At 37.3% G+C, this 15264-nt stretch overlaps 1 long non-coding RNA gene across 1 annotated transcript; it reads right to left on the bottom strand.

Annotated features, from left to right (window-relative positions):
* Positions 1 to 11325: 11325 nt before the first annotated feature.
* Positions 11326 to 15129, bottom strand: LOC116790951. Its single transcript, XR_004358565.1, has 3 exons — positions 14867 to 15129; positions 13813 to 13837; positions 11326 to 12332 (listed from the first exon to the last, which is right to left on the bottom strand). It is a non-coding gene; the product is annotated as an uncharacterized LOC116790951 (long non-coding RNA).
* Between the last annotated feature and the right edge of the window lie 135 nt (positions 15130 to 15264).

The raw sequence follows: 15264 nt of genomic DNA, 5'->3' as shown, positions 1-15264 counted from the left end.
AGTCTGGTTGAGGTTTGGTCCTCCTCTGGATCTGATGAGTGGGCTCCAAAGTCCCAAGACCCCAAAATTATAAACGCTCAGGTTCAAGTGGGAATGCTCAGTACCTTCCTCAGGGCGGGGAGTTCCACAATGGGTGATTGTGAGTTGTGAGATATTTTTGGGATCCTTGGTGGCCCATTAGCAGACATGACCCCTCAGGCTGGGTGTGAAGGTGCTAATGACTCCCAGGAAGGAAGTCATCACACTAAGTCATTGGTGTGAGGATAGGAACATCCTCCTATCTCAGTCTTCTTAACACCCAGCTTATAGCCTGAGGGGTCAGGTGTGCTCTGGGCAGCTGCTGTAAATGTTCTATTGTTAACAATTCCTGGGAAATGACATAGATGGTGTAGAATACACAGTTTGGGTTACACCCACACAGTGATGAACTAGTCCCGGCTGCTCTAACTAGGGCAAACACCTACAATCCATAGCTTCTCTGCATATGGTTTCAATTATTATCTTACATTTATACTTGATTTCTCAGAATGCATTCTAGTGATTGATAAACCGCAGGAAAATTCAGAGCCACTAAAGAGCTGACATGTTACAGGGAGACTTCTTAGAAGTCAGCCAGCTTGGACAACAGAGGCCCAACTACAGAAACATTTCATGAGTAATTTGTCTGGCTGAACTCAGAACTGCTACATAGGTCTCATCAGAACTTATTAATTAGGTATAGCCAAAATCTGTGGGGATCTCTGACGGAAAGCACTGATAAGTATGTTAACGTTCAAATAGAAAAAAATATAGAAGTATAGAAGTATAAAAAAAAATCCATTAAACAGTTGTGAATTGTTTTCTGCCCAATGAAGTCCAGAAAAAAAAATCAAGCACAAATCTCACTGCATATCCATATTACAGCATACCAGATGATGGAGAAAAGTGTAGCAATAGTGTGTGGAGGTGCCACCAAGAATAGGTTACAATTGCATTTCTCGCTTTGAGGAGACTGTAGGTAGTGAGTGAGGTGTGAACTACTGCTTCTCTCTTGAGTTTGGTGGGCACTGCACTGTCACCCTGTGGTCAAGATTATCACCTCTCAGCCTGGAATGCTATGTGTTGACCATAGGAACATGTCCACTTGTACCTGTTGGCTTGACCAACACATGTTTAGCATGTGAGTTGCTTGCTAAGCACATGTGTAAGGGAAAGGTAGAGACAATATGATGCAAATGTGGACCACATCCAGCAAGGAGTTCCTCTGAGTGCAAGAATCATGGGGTGTCACCTCTCTCTGATGGCTGCACGGATACTTGTCTCTCTTTTTGACCAGTAGTCCAGGAGGGAAGGCTGTTATGTTATTGTGCTGCTGGGCTCTGGCGAGCGAGGTCACTGGGCAAGGGAGGCTATGGGAACCCAGCCGCAGATATCCCGCAGGACTGCTCTGGTTGCATGGAGCAAAGGGATGAAAAAGCCAGCAGCACCAGGCTTATTGCTAACCAAAAAGCATTAACAGTTTGGCCAAAGAGTTTCTGGTCCTACCAAAGGAAGAAATGGAGTCACATCACACACCACACTACCTTCAAGGGTCAAATATGAACTACTTTGGGCATTACCCTGAGGGTCAACCAGGAGTGAAATGGTGCAATGCTGTCCTAAAACTTGATCCCTAATAGTCTACCTCAAACACTGACTATGTAAAGTCTTCTTTATTTGTAAAAACAAGCCAAACTAAAGACAGCTGATAGCCTTAATTAAAATAAACATTTAAAATTATATATGTTCTTTCACATCAAAATTTAAGTTACGAGGATTCATTAACATTATTTTTAGAAACTGAAATAACAGTTATTCATGATTTGGGAGAATCAAAATTCTATGCTGAATATTTTTCCCCAATTCCTTCTTTTTTTTTTTTTCTGCAGGATAAAATAAAAATATTAATAAAATAGAGGAAAGATCAAATAAGAAAAACTCCCTCTAGTTTTAATATCTTTTAAATGAATAACAATTAAAAATCTGAAATCTGAAACATGGAATAGGATGTTTTTAATAGAATAGATAAATAGCATTTTTTGCATGTACTCTCTGAAAATTTTTAGGTTTATAGTTGTTAGATTTGAGGACATTTTTCCTAAAAATCAGTTTCCTTTCTAAATATTTTAATTTAACCCCCCTTAAGTTTTTTTCACCAGTTTTTGGACAACAAAAGAAAAGGAAAAGAAAAATCATAGTTTCTCCCAAAGAAGCAGACTCTTGTGAAAAACACCGCATCTTACTTACGTAAGTTCCTCTTTACATATGTTTAAAAGGGAAAGTTATTTCAGTGACTTTTTTATTCCCCTTGGTGTGAAAAAGTGAGAGTCTTCACACAACTCCACTACATAGTTGACTGACAGTCAATTTGGTATATATCTTCTTCAAAAAGTACAGTCACAGTCCTCTTATCAATAAGTCAGCCCTTCTATCTCCTTGCTCTTATCTATTTATACCTTTTCAAAAAGGAAGTCCTAAAGTATTAAGAAAGGTCTTGTAATGACATTTATATGAACACTTGGAGCATAGCATAAACTCAGAAATACAAGGAATGGTCCAAAGTGTAAGTCTGTTTAATAGTATCCATAGCACAATACCTTTTATTATATGTGTTGATGCAGAAAAATTATGATAAAACCAAATGTTATTGAGACTGAAGTAATTCTTTGATGTCTTTCAGACATCAGTTGTGGGTTCACCTTGGTCGGTCACCAAGTGCCCACCCAGCCTCTCTATCACTCCCCTTCCCTGCCAGAAAAGGGGAGAGAGAATAAGATGGAAAATGACTCGTGGGCTGAGATAAAGTGGTTTACTAAAGCAAAAAAGTAACAGCTTGAGTGTGCAAATGCAAAGCAAAAAATAACTGGGTTTATTCTCTACTTCCCATCTGCAGTGATGTCCGGCCACTTCCTGAGAAGCAGGGCTTCAGCGACACATAATGGTTTCCTAGCAGGCAGCCATTGGAAAGAACAAATGTACCCCTTCCTGCCCCCTTCCTCAGCTTTTATATCTGAGATTATGTCATATGGTATGGAATATCCCTTTGGTTAGTTTAGGTCAACTGGCCTACTTGTGTCCCCTCCCAGAATTAGGGATGTCCTTGATTAAGGAAGGAATGTTATAGCACTGATGGTGTGCACAGCAGTAGCCAAAACACCGGTGTGTTTTCAATACCCTTCTAGCTACCAATGCAAAGCACAGCGCTGTGAGGTCTACTATGGGAAAATGAACTCCAGCCTAGCCAGACCCAATACAACATCTCTTAATGGAGCCACTTCATCCCAACTAAAGTAATTCACTTAAGAGGTAAGCATAGCAGATGGAGCTAACAACTATGCTGAGTTACATAAAAAACTCCGCGTGTGATTGTATTAACGGGATACACTAGTAAGAGGAATTGATTTTGTATTAGTTATGTGAAGAACTTTGAGGGAACAAACTTTGCAGAAGTCGTCTGTAAATCACTAAAACAAGAAGCAAAGTTAGCAAGCATTCTCCCTTGGCTTCATATTTATTTTTTATTTGTTTAATATTTTAGAGAATTCTGCAAACCAATGGACTGATGTGGAACTGTTCTCCAATGACCTGTTTGAGACGAGCAAACAGCTGTCTGATTATGTCTCCTGAGATCTTTTTCTATTCCTCCTCGCAAGAAGTATATTTATACTAAGACCAGAATTTCAAAGTGATTTGAGAACCTAACGGAACTTAGACATTTATCTTTAGTCATTAGGTACTGAACTTACATTGGGCACCCCATTTGCATCTTTAGGTCTCCAAGTACTTCCTCCAATGTGAAAATACTTTTGTGAAGGTTTTCAAGATGCAGTTTAGTGAAGTCCAGTGAAGTTGACCAAGAGGGGAGAGTTCCCATCAATGTTTGAGGGAAAAGAACCAAAAAAGAATACTTGGATGCTCATGTAACTTTGAAAAAAAGCAAAAATGAGACAGACTATCTATGGAGTGTTACTTGTTGTTATTAATCTCTAATCCATATTACTAAAAATCATTCACACGACAACTAGCTGTTAAAATTATTACATGTACTCACATACCTTTATTTATGGGCACTAGTCTGCCACATACATGTCTATCTCATGTCCCTGTGATCTTTTGCTAGAGCAGGATAAATTTGTGTTGGTGCCTAACCTCTCAATGAGAGTCTGATCTGCATATGTGCAGAAAATATTTGGCCTTAGGTGCTTCAACATGAAACACTTTTCTCATAGACTGGGAGACCTAGTTCTGGCCAAAACAGAGTTAAATTTTTTTACAGTAGCTGGGCACAGTGGCACACACCTGTAGTCCCAGCTGCTGGAAAGACTCAGCCTGCTGGATCGCTGGAGCCCAGGAGTTCTGGGCTGCAGTGTGCTGTATGAGTGGGCGTGGCCAAGGCTCTAATGTTATTCGATACCATCTTAGGTCATTGCCCAGGGGCAGGGGAAAGGGACTCTTTTCTCTCACTTCTGGGAGAGAAAATGGTCAGGAAAATGTGGCTGCAGCTGGATCAGGTCAGGCTCTGCAGTGAGCATTTTTGTATGTGAATCATTCTCTCTTTTTGTACACTTTTGTTATTAATATTATTGCTGTTACTGTTTGATTTATTATCTCATCACTTTTTCCAGTAAATTATTCTTATCTCAACCCATAACTTTCACCTTTTTGTGCTTTCAATTCTCAGTTCCATCCCTGGAGCAGGATGGAGTGGGGGAGAAAAGGGGGGCAAGTGAGTGAGCACTATGTGGTTTGGGAGAGTCTTGCAGGTGGGGTCGTTGCACTAAATTGAGAAGTGCCATTGGTAAACCATGATACTTGGTCAACAATCCATCTGTGCTTCACTGTGAATGAATGGGCATATTTTCAGCTGGAGTTAAATGAGCACAGGTACTATGAACCAAGAGAAAGATGTCTTAAAGTGCGTTACTAATTATTTATACACTTCATCAAAGGCTCAGTGCTCTTGCTGTGCAACTCATAATCCTTGTCTAGCCATGGCCCTATCCATTTTTAACTTTTCCTTTTTTTTCCATAATAGTCCTTTAGATAAAAATAATTGGGTACTTAAATATTTCTAAAGCTAGCAATTAAAAAATACTTTATTGCGTAACCAATATATCTTGTGGTGAATATATTATGGGAAAAGAAGACTGCCAAGCAGTTAACAATTAGAATTCAAGTAGAATTGCCATGTCTTCTGCATATTTCCTAAAAACAGCACTAAACTGTTTATTGTATTATTGAAGCTACTGGTGAGACAGTAGAAACATGGTCATTTACTATGAATTCCATGTTCTGTAAATCCCAACCAGAGGCTAAAATGGGTTTAACTTGGATAAGTCTCTATCACAAAAAATCTAAAATTGACTACATATCAGAGGAAGCAATTTTGTGTCCACAACTCAGAAAGAAAGAAGGAAGGAACTGTTGTACTCTACATGAAGTAGACCTTGCAGATACCTTCCAACTCCATATATTCTATGATTCTATGATCAGCACATTTATTTGTTAGTTTTGAGTCCACCGGTTTTATGATTATGTATGCACAGTTACATTCAGCATAAGCTCCTGACCTTTAATGACTGGGTTGTTTCAAACAGTTAAGGAAGAAAACTTATCCATCAGTGGTCTAAATTGCTATTAGAATTAAAGAATAATTTGTGATGGAAAAAGATTTTTAAACACAGTGAACTCGCTCTCTCACCTTCTGCAAATTGCAGTGGAGCAATTACAACAGACTTAACTATCTGAGGACACAGCAAGGATTTGGGGGAGATAATTAGTAATATGAAATATTCAGACTACATAATTTCCACTTAAAATACCTCAGGTGGTCTGCAAAACTTTTTGGAAAGGCTAACAGCTGAGGGCAGTTTTCATTTAACCAAGACTGCACTACCCAGGGCTCTGTAAAAGGGCCTTGATATGTAAAGGAATAACCATATTCAGTCTTACGACGAGAATATTCAAATGCACTGCAAAGATGGGGCATGACTTTATATCAGAGCTGCAAGAGAACCCAGCAGGTCAAAACTTGAGTCTGAAAACTGCTTTCAGGATTGCTAATGCATTTTTACCATCTATGGAATACAATATATAGGAACTGTCTTTGAAGCAGGGGTTAGACTCCTGTTCCCAGGCCCTGTGCTTTCTGAGCCTATGACTTATTTTCTGTGAAGCAGACTAGGTTGAACAGAAAGGAAGGAGTGTGTTCCATTCCAGTATCTCTCCTCCCTTCACCATTACCCCAGCAGTAGCTCTATTTAGCCAGATAACACTGCTGGCTGACTCTTCAGGTGAAGAGGATCAAACCTGACTGTCTTCCATTCACTTGAGCATGAACCATAAGGCTGGACTGTGAAAAGAAGAGTTAAAAACAGCCCTGCCTCCTCCTGATGTTGTATTGTAATTACAAAAGTCAATTCTTGAATGAAAACAGGTATCTCCCTACCTTGAGGAGGATGGTTGGAAGTAAGTAACTCTGTACAGCCCTGAATAGCTGGAAACCGTGTCCTCTTGCCTAAAATTTTGAAATGGCAGACCTCAAGCATCACACATTACACAGTCTGCACATATATCTGATATTGTATCTTCTTTGCTTAGCTTCATGGGGTCTTTTGAGTTTTGTTCTAACATTCTATGTCCTCCAATGCACTGCCTAAAGATCTTTAATGCCTGTTGGTACTTTAAGAAAAATAGAGAAGTTGGGGATATTGCTTAAGTTTTACTTAAAATGCAAAGTCTGAAAAATAACTACCTACTATCTAAAAAGGCTGACTTCTGGAAAACTTATTCTTTCACAATGTAAACCATTGGAAGGCTATTAGATTTTCCTTTTTACTGGTCTCCACATTAAAGCACGGGAACGGCTTCAGGAGCTATTTTAGAGGAAAGGCAGTACAATTTTATCAGAAGGACTTCCAGTATAATGAACAAGATTTTGGCAGATTATGCAGTGATTGCCAGAACAGCCTTGCCAAACGTCCAAACACAATATCTTTTGCATTTAAATATTTGGTTTTCTAAGGTATACTTATCACTACTTCATGCATGTAATGATCTTATTTGAAATGATAACATTTACTATAATACACTATTTCATCTCACTAAAAGATATACTGATAAACTCTTCATATTCAACCATATGAAGGATTACGATTATAAATTCAAGCATCATGATTAGAATATACTTATCTCTTGAATGCTCACCGTGTCACTTTATTTTTTTCTAAGACTGGGGAAAAGATCTTGCCACTGGTAAACAGAAGAGTTCTCTAAGGAATCTCCTGAATGTCGTTTTCTTTCACAGTTTTAGAATCAAGATATTTAGTGCATTTGATATAGTTAATTAAGCTAGTACCCCTGGCTGTCCACTTACATTTTTATAGACTAAAAGACTTGGTAGTAGAGGCTTATGTAGGTAGAAGACCTGGCATGAATTGTTTTGACTTGAGTCAATCATTGCTATGAATTCATGGATGGAATGCAGTATGACGGTCTCTGCTAGGCATGTTCCAATTTTGTTTCTTGATTTGAGGTAGAAAATAAGAACTGTTGCTACAGCTAGCAAAACACACAAGTTACAGTGTGAACTGTGTATGTCACTGACTTTTTTATCCAAAATCCTCTAAGAAAAAGCCAAAGAATTTCCATTGCAATAAAAATCTGATTATGTGAATGAAATTGTACAGATTTAAAAATGTGAAGACCTATTTAGACTATCATTAACTTTTGGAACGGGGTGTGTAAATTTGCTTTTTGCACATGCATATGTGTATTTGATTTGGTTTGGGGTTTTTTATGTAACTGAACTGTTCACATTTTATTAGTAAATTATTTTAGAATTCTTTGATCTCTAGATAACTTTGTCGTTTTGATATTGGAAACAATTTCTAATTAAATGTAGAGCTGAGTTATGACTGACAAATGACTAAAGATCCAGTAATTTTTTGGGTTAAAGACTCATATACAGATAGGTCCAGTGGAAATATCCAAGCTTGAAATAAAATATTTAGCCATAAGCAATTCTTTACGCTTCTAATATTTTGCATGCAATAGCCAATTAAGCTTCTTGTCTGTATTTGAATGATGTAATCTCGAATGCCTGGCATATTACCTTGCTTCCTGATGTCTGAGAGTGAATTTTCAAAGTGATGCATGAGACACAGGGGCACAAATCCTGTTAGTAGCTAATGGGATTTTTTTGCACCACACTGAGAGACCCAGCCTTGAAATTTTCAATATCTATATTTGTTCAAAGATGATGTATCATAGATACAGACCATTCTGAATTGGCCAAATTACCAGTATTTGACAGGTTAAACCCATAATTATTAAATTGATATTACAGATATCTAGTGCTGTTTCCTATTCCTTTCCCGTTTCCTACTCTTATTCCTCCTCCATAAGAAAACAAGATATGTCCACTTGTCACCATGAACATCTTCAAAGAGAGTGGGAAACATGACATGACATGATTAATTTGCCTAGGAAGAGAAACTCAGGCTTTTCATGGATATGCTTACATACATGCTTTCCTCCAAGAATACAGGTAGTCCTATTCAATTAGGTGGGGTAGGTGAGTATGACTAAATGTGTAGAAAGGAACAGACAGTATTTCAAACCCTTGAAATATTTCCTGTCATGATAGACATGATGCACTTTTTAATCTGATTGTTTACCATAGGTATATTCATTCTGTACTAAATCTGTCTGTTTGTGTGACTCCTGCAGGTGCTACAGAAAATCATATATTGGCAGAGGCAATTAACTATTAACTATGTCTTCAGTGTCATCCTTAAATATTTCTGTCTCTTGTTATTCTAATTCTTGGCATTCCCTTCTTCATAGGAATTTTGAATCTCTTTTATTTCCTCAAAAACTACCACATCACAACAATACCTTGATGAAATCAAGCACGGAGTTCCCAGCAAGGGAAGGACATAAATTTGTTGGAATGAGTCCAGACGAGGCCACGAAGATGGTTAGGTGGATGAAACACCTCTCCTATGAAGACAGGCTAAGAGAACTGGGATTGTTAGCCTGGAAAAGAGAAGGTTTCAAGGCAACCTAATTGCTTCCAGTACCTGATAGGAGCCTACAAGAAAGACGGAGAGGTACTTTTTGCAAGGGCATGTGTTGATAGGACAAAGAGGAAGAGTTTTAAACTGAAAGAGAGTAGGTTTAGATCAGGTATGAGGAAGAAATTTTTTGCTGTGAATGTGGTGAGGCACTGGAACATGTTGCACAGAGAAGTTGTGGATTCCCCATCCCTGAAGGCATTCAAGGCCAGGATGGATGGGGCTCTGAGCAACCTGGTCTAGTGAAAGGTGTCCCTGCCTAAGGCATGGGGATTGGAAATAGATGATCCTTAAGGTCCCTTCCAACCTTAGCCATTCTACAGATTCTATGAAATTATTACCATGGGCTAATTCATATTTTGGAGAAAAAAAAATACAGTCCATTTGTTTTAAAATGTTGTATGGTAAAGACATATTGGGAACATACAAAAAATAAATGAGTCACAATTTTATCTTGAAAAATACGTAGGCAGGCTTGCTTCGTAACTCCCAATGAAGGACTTAATTTTTCAAGTGAGACCTAAAAATTTCCCTGAACCTGACCATTGTTCCTGCTCTTAAAGTTGAAATCAGTTTAGTTTATACATTCAGAAATTCCTTATTATTTTTTTGCAGAGCACAGCATCTTTCTTTTAATATTTGCATAATTATACATATTTATAATTTTGTCTTTTGAGAAAAATGCTATTTGTTTGTTCTAATTTAATTCGTTTTTAATAGAATAGGGAATTTTTTTTCAGATTAGATATTTATAATTTCATGTGCACCACTGTGTACATTTTAAAGGCAACTCTTGTAAGAAGTGTTTTGCTTGCACTTTAGAAAATACATTTACTAGGAACTGTGAAGTAAAGCCTATTCCATAACAATAGCAAGAAAGTATAATGATAATATCATGCATAAAACTTGCAACCATAGTACTTCAGGCAGTGAAGTACTACTTACGGTTAAGTCAGTGTGCTAGTCACAAGCCCCCATTTTTCAGGTTGATAAACATCAGGTCACTCTTTCCATCAGAAAAATGGTTGTGCTGAGACAAAGAGAGTATTTCCAAATGATTCAGCAAATCAGTGGCAATATCACTTGAGATCTCCTGATCTTCAAACCTTTAGCTCATTCTGACTAGACCAAACTTCCTTAAGAAAAAAAAAAGTTAAAAGAAAAAAAAATCTTTGATATTCTTTCTGTGTATCTTCTTAGGAAATTAATGAAATAAGATGACTGCTGTGAAAATTGTTCTCCATATTTTCACTCATTTCTTTATGGAAATAGAATAGTTGCTGGTAGCATAGCTTCTTATGACTTCTTTTTCCTCCAAGGTTTGAGGTGATGAATACATAAGAGAAGAGGAAGCAGATTGCAAGCAGCTTAGAACAGCTCCTTGAACCTGTGCCTCTAATTACAGTGACACAGGGAAAGATTCAATAATTTTGACTCCTTTGTCTGCTGAAAAGATGCTCTGGAATTACACATGGCTGCAGATGTTGGTGATGATTACCTAAAAGGAAACAAAAAACCCACAGGAATTTTGGAGAAGTTAAAAGATTTATTGGATATATTCTTATGAATTTTGACTTAAGATGAGTTATTTAAACTCTTACAAAGGCTGAGCAGAAGAAAAGAAAATTAGTTGGTAAAAATCAGTTCAAACAGTATACAAGGTTTCTGATGAGTTCTCTTAGGTTCTGAGGTCTTGAACAAATAATCAGAGACTGTTTCATGGTTTAAAAGATAGATATCCTGCTATTATTGTATGTCTTGTCAGAGTTCCCCTTGATATCAGTCCTTCAAAGTTTCAGGCTGAACTCTGCCTCTTTGGGCACAAATTTGTGGTGGACAAGTAACTCCTCTGAACTGCAGTTAAAGAATTATAATGATTAGAAAAAAAGGCATTTTCTGAAGAACCGAGGTCTTTGAATAATCATCTCACTGCAAAGTAGAAACGAATGATCCACCCAAATTCCACAGTATATACCAGAGGAGATATAATTTAACCCACTGTTTAAAATGTGGGTTATCTTTCATACCTCATTCAAAAGATTTTGGAGGGACCTAAAAATTACTTTTTTACACTTTGATTATAAGATTCAGATCTGCAGATCTTATTTCTTGAGTAATAAGAAATTACTAAGATTTTCTCTGGTATGATAGAATAATTCTAGTGTCACTGGACACCTTAATTGTTCTAGAAAGACCCGGGCAAGAGCTGCACTGCACCTGGTGTGATTTGCGACACACCATAGTGGCATGAGTTGGAAAGTTTGGAAGCATGGCATAATGTGCAGACACTGCTGCAATCTGAATAAAAAGCAGACTCAATTATTGTTGACAGATGATTTTATTATTCAGATAGCAGATAAGCTTAATAAGGAACCGTTATAACAGAAAGTGACGGACACTTTATTAACCAGGGCAAGTCCCAAAGCAGCAGATACTCTGACTATAACTGCTTCCTGAATCTTCTTAAGTCTGAAAACTCTCTCTGCCTGTCCAAAGGGCTTAGCTTCTCCAGAAGTTTCTGCTAGGTTTTAAGGTCCCTCAGAGCATCTCTCCTCTTATTATTCTACTTTCATCTCTTTAACCATATTTCAAATGCACTTAAGATGTTAATGTGCTATATTATTAGCTTAAGAAAGAGTTGAAATTAAAATATTTTACCATTTTATTGATAATTAGAGCAAACCAACATGGCAATCTTTTATTTGTGTATTGGTACCTGTTATGACACCAGACCTGTTATATCTATAGAAACCAATTCTGCAAAGGGCTTTGACTCAGAAGTAAGGTCCAGAGATATCAGATATCAGCTATGTGCTGAACTCAGGAGCTCAGTGATCAGACTGTAAAAAAAAATCATTAAACTGCTCTTAACATTAAAATTAGACAGAGATTAAAGTGCATCTGTAAACAGATTTTCTGTGTTTTCTGATGTCATCTGGTGACACTGATCTCTTCTCTGTGATGACCAGTGGCAGGACCTGAGGGAATGGCATGAAGTTGTGTCAGGGGAGGTTTAGGTTAGATATTAGAATAAGGTTCCTCACCCAGATGGTGATTGGGCACTGAAACAGGCTCCCCAGGGAAGTGGTCACAGCACCAAGCATGACAGAGTTTAAGAAGCATTTGGACTATACTTTCAGGCACATGGTGTGACTCTTTGGGATGGTCCCATGCATGGCTAGGAGTTGGATTCGGTGATCCTTGTGCATCCCTCCCAACTCAGCATATTCTGTGATTCTGTGAAAATCAACATTTTAAGAAAGTGCATCTTAAACCTCCTCCAGAACATGGGGATAATCCATTAAGTCAAATAAAAAGGCAAAGTAAAAGAAACACATCAAAACAGTGTAGTTTTCCCAAATCTTCTGCTGAATGTGTAAATTGCTAGTCTAACACAACTGCCAGTCTGAACTACTCTGGTTAACAATCATTTTAACCAAAAAAAAACTCTTCAGAGGAATAGGAAAGATGGACTATATATTTATATATTCTGAAATTTCACTGCCCCAAAAGTAATGTTATCCTTAGGAATATATTTTTTTTAACTGTTATTAAGTGCCAATATGGTGGTAAAAGTATACTTGTGAAATGTTGGAAGAATGCTTTCTGGTTTATTTCATAGATTTTTTTGTTAAGTCCAACTTGAAAGGAAGATATATTTTAATTTCTAGGGCAATATTTCAGGAGCAGTGTTAGTTATAAATAGAAGTGACTGCCCAAGGTGGCTGCACTTTTAGGAAGAGACAGGCCTAGCAAAATTAGTCTTTTGACATATAGAAGTACTGAGTATAAAAAATCCATGAAGTCTCTCTTGCTATGAGACTATGAAATCTGCTAACTATTATCATATTATTTAAACTATTGACAAATATTTGAGAAATATTTGGTAATGGATTTTTTTTCTGAGTGTTATGAACAGTGGACTAATAGGGCAGGTACAACGAGTATTTCAAGAACCCAGCCCTATCTAAGCTCCAGGGTCTTTTCGTCACTGTATGCCCAAACTTCTTAACTTCTTTCAATATTTCTTAAGAATATCAGCTGATCCACATCTCTCATCTTATTTAATTTATTCCCGAGATCCTAAACAGGCAGTCTTGGAAAGCTGCTTTATTCTTCAAAGTTGCAGAGGTCTTGATACCTGATATTTTGCATAAAAGCGGCTACTCTCCATTCACCTGGAACTGGTTATATGTGCAAACATGAATTGCCAAGTAATTTGTTCTGGGATATTAAGGCTAACAAGGTTAGTGTCATGACTTAATAGGAAACTGTTTATCTGTGCCTTACAAGCTGATGGATAGGGAGCCACTGGTTGCTTGCAGACACTTGTCTCAATTTACAGACTGTGGAAGATATAGCAGGAATTGCCTGTGGACCATGACCAAAGGGCCAAAGCAAAGTCAAGAACTCATAAGTCTCCAAAGAAGAGATTTAGTCAGGTAAATGTCGTATAATTTACACAGATGGAAGTCTTGTAAATTTTTTTTAAAGATTCAAAATGTCCCTCAGAGAAGAAGACATTTTCTTGTGCACACTAAAATTGTGCTTAGCTGAGATGCTGCAGCCTGCATGGAAAGTGGTCATGTATGATTATGATGATAGCAGGCAGCAAATTGTGCAAGCATGTTATACTCTGGAAATTAGAAAAAGTTGTTGGAGGCTGTGATGGATGAAGATTTTTATAGGCTTTATTTTAAAATCCCTGTATACTCACTGTTTCTTAGATCCTGATCATGAGGCTGGATAGAGGAAAAAAAAAACATATTTTGCTGAAGATCACATTTAAAAAAGAAAAAACAAATTTCTCAAACAAGTTCTACTTTGTCTATTATAATTGTAGAAATATTCATCTTGTCCTTTGATATAGCTCATTTCAAATAATAAATAGATACTTTTCTCTGGAGATCAAATCAATACACACTTCTCCTTAGCTGTACAATAATAAAAAATGTCATGCTATGAGAGTTATAGTTTTACTAATTTTCCACAGTCCTGGCAGATATTGATTGTGCACGTATCGATATTTACATGAATGTAATCAAACAAATGTAGTAGTTGACTAGTATTTCTTGCTGAATATAACCCACGTATATGTTATTTGAAGTATGTGACTTGTTTCCATGATTAATCTGACCATGATTTTTCTTGTACAGCTCTGTGAAGAAGTGAAACATGGTTTGTTAGGTGAAAAACAATGAATCCAGGATTAAAATCCAGGATGATTGCATGGGAAACCCTCCTTCACCCTCAGTCATCTCCCAGTTGTCCAAAGTGTCTCTGTGCAGGGTGCTTTGTGGGGAAGGGATGTGCTGCTAAGTGAGTAACACTACTGCAGCCCAGGCACTCCTCCATGGTGGAAGTACTCTGAGGTGGTTCCTGGTCCTGTTCTCCCTCTTTCTAACGCCAGTGACAGACTGTCTAACAGTGAAAGGTAAAAATACTATTTGGGTTGGCTTCCTGAGTGACAGCCTCATATTCTGAGTCTCAGATCAGTATTTTTGTCAGTCAGTGGGTCTTTTTCAAACAACTGCTCCTAGGTTCAGGTAGTTTCACGGGCACCTAAACTTTCACTTTATCAGTTTCCAAATTTCCTGGTTCTATAAAGAAAGGCAAATTAAATCTAGATATCCAAAAATACCACACAGCAAGAAATCCTTGATTTACACCATTTTCTACTGCTTGCAATGTTGTATGTTAGTAATCCTCTCTTATTCTGAAAATTCATATGGAGAGTAGCTGTGGCTGTAGTTAAAATTATAAAAACTCACAGATGTCTTTGAACATCAGTCTGTCTCCCTTTCATACAGGCCTGTCAATTAATGGACTGTAAAGATGCCTGGTTGTTTCATGAAGAACATGTCTTATGCAGCTTAAATCTTCTGCAGAAATGAAAACATCTCTGAGTGTTTTTCTTGTCACTTCTCTGTGATGATCACTAAACACCCTTCAAGAAACCTGCAAATGTTTCAAAAAAATAAAGACTATTTTTCATCACAAACTATAATTACTTTAATTGTAGGATAATTATATAAATAATGTGTTTGAACACAGCTTTCATTTTTTTCTTTGTTTTCTAAATATTATCATCTTTCTATATTTTCTGATGTGTAAACAGGAAACATTTAAGTTTAGATGAAGAGCAGGTGAACTGCCTACAATACAAACT

The sequence above is a fragment of the Chiroxiphia lanceolata genome, chromosome 1, assembly GCF_009829145.1.
Source record: "Chiroxiphia lanceolata isolate bChiLan1 chromosome 1, bChiLan1.pri, whole genome shotgun sequence".
Lineage (NCBI taxonomy): Eukaryota > Metazoa > Chordata > Aves > Passeriformes > Pipridae > Chiroxiphia > Chiroxiphia lanceolata.
Note: the sequence above shows the minus strand (reverse complement) of the source record. Positions and strands in the feature narration are given on the sequence as shown.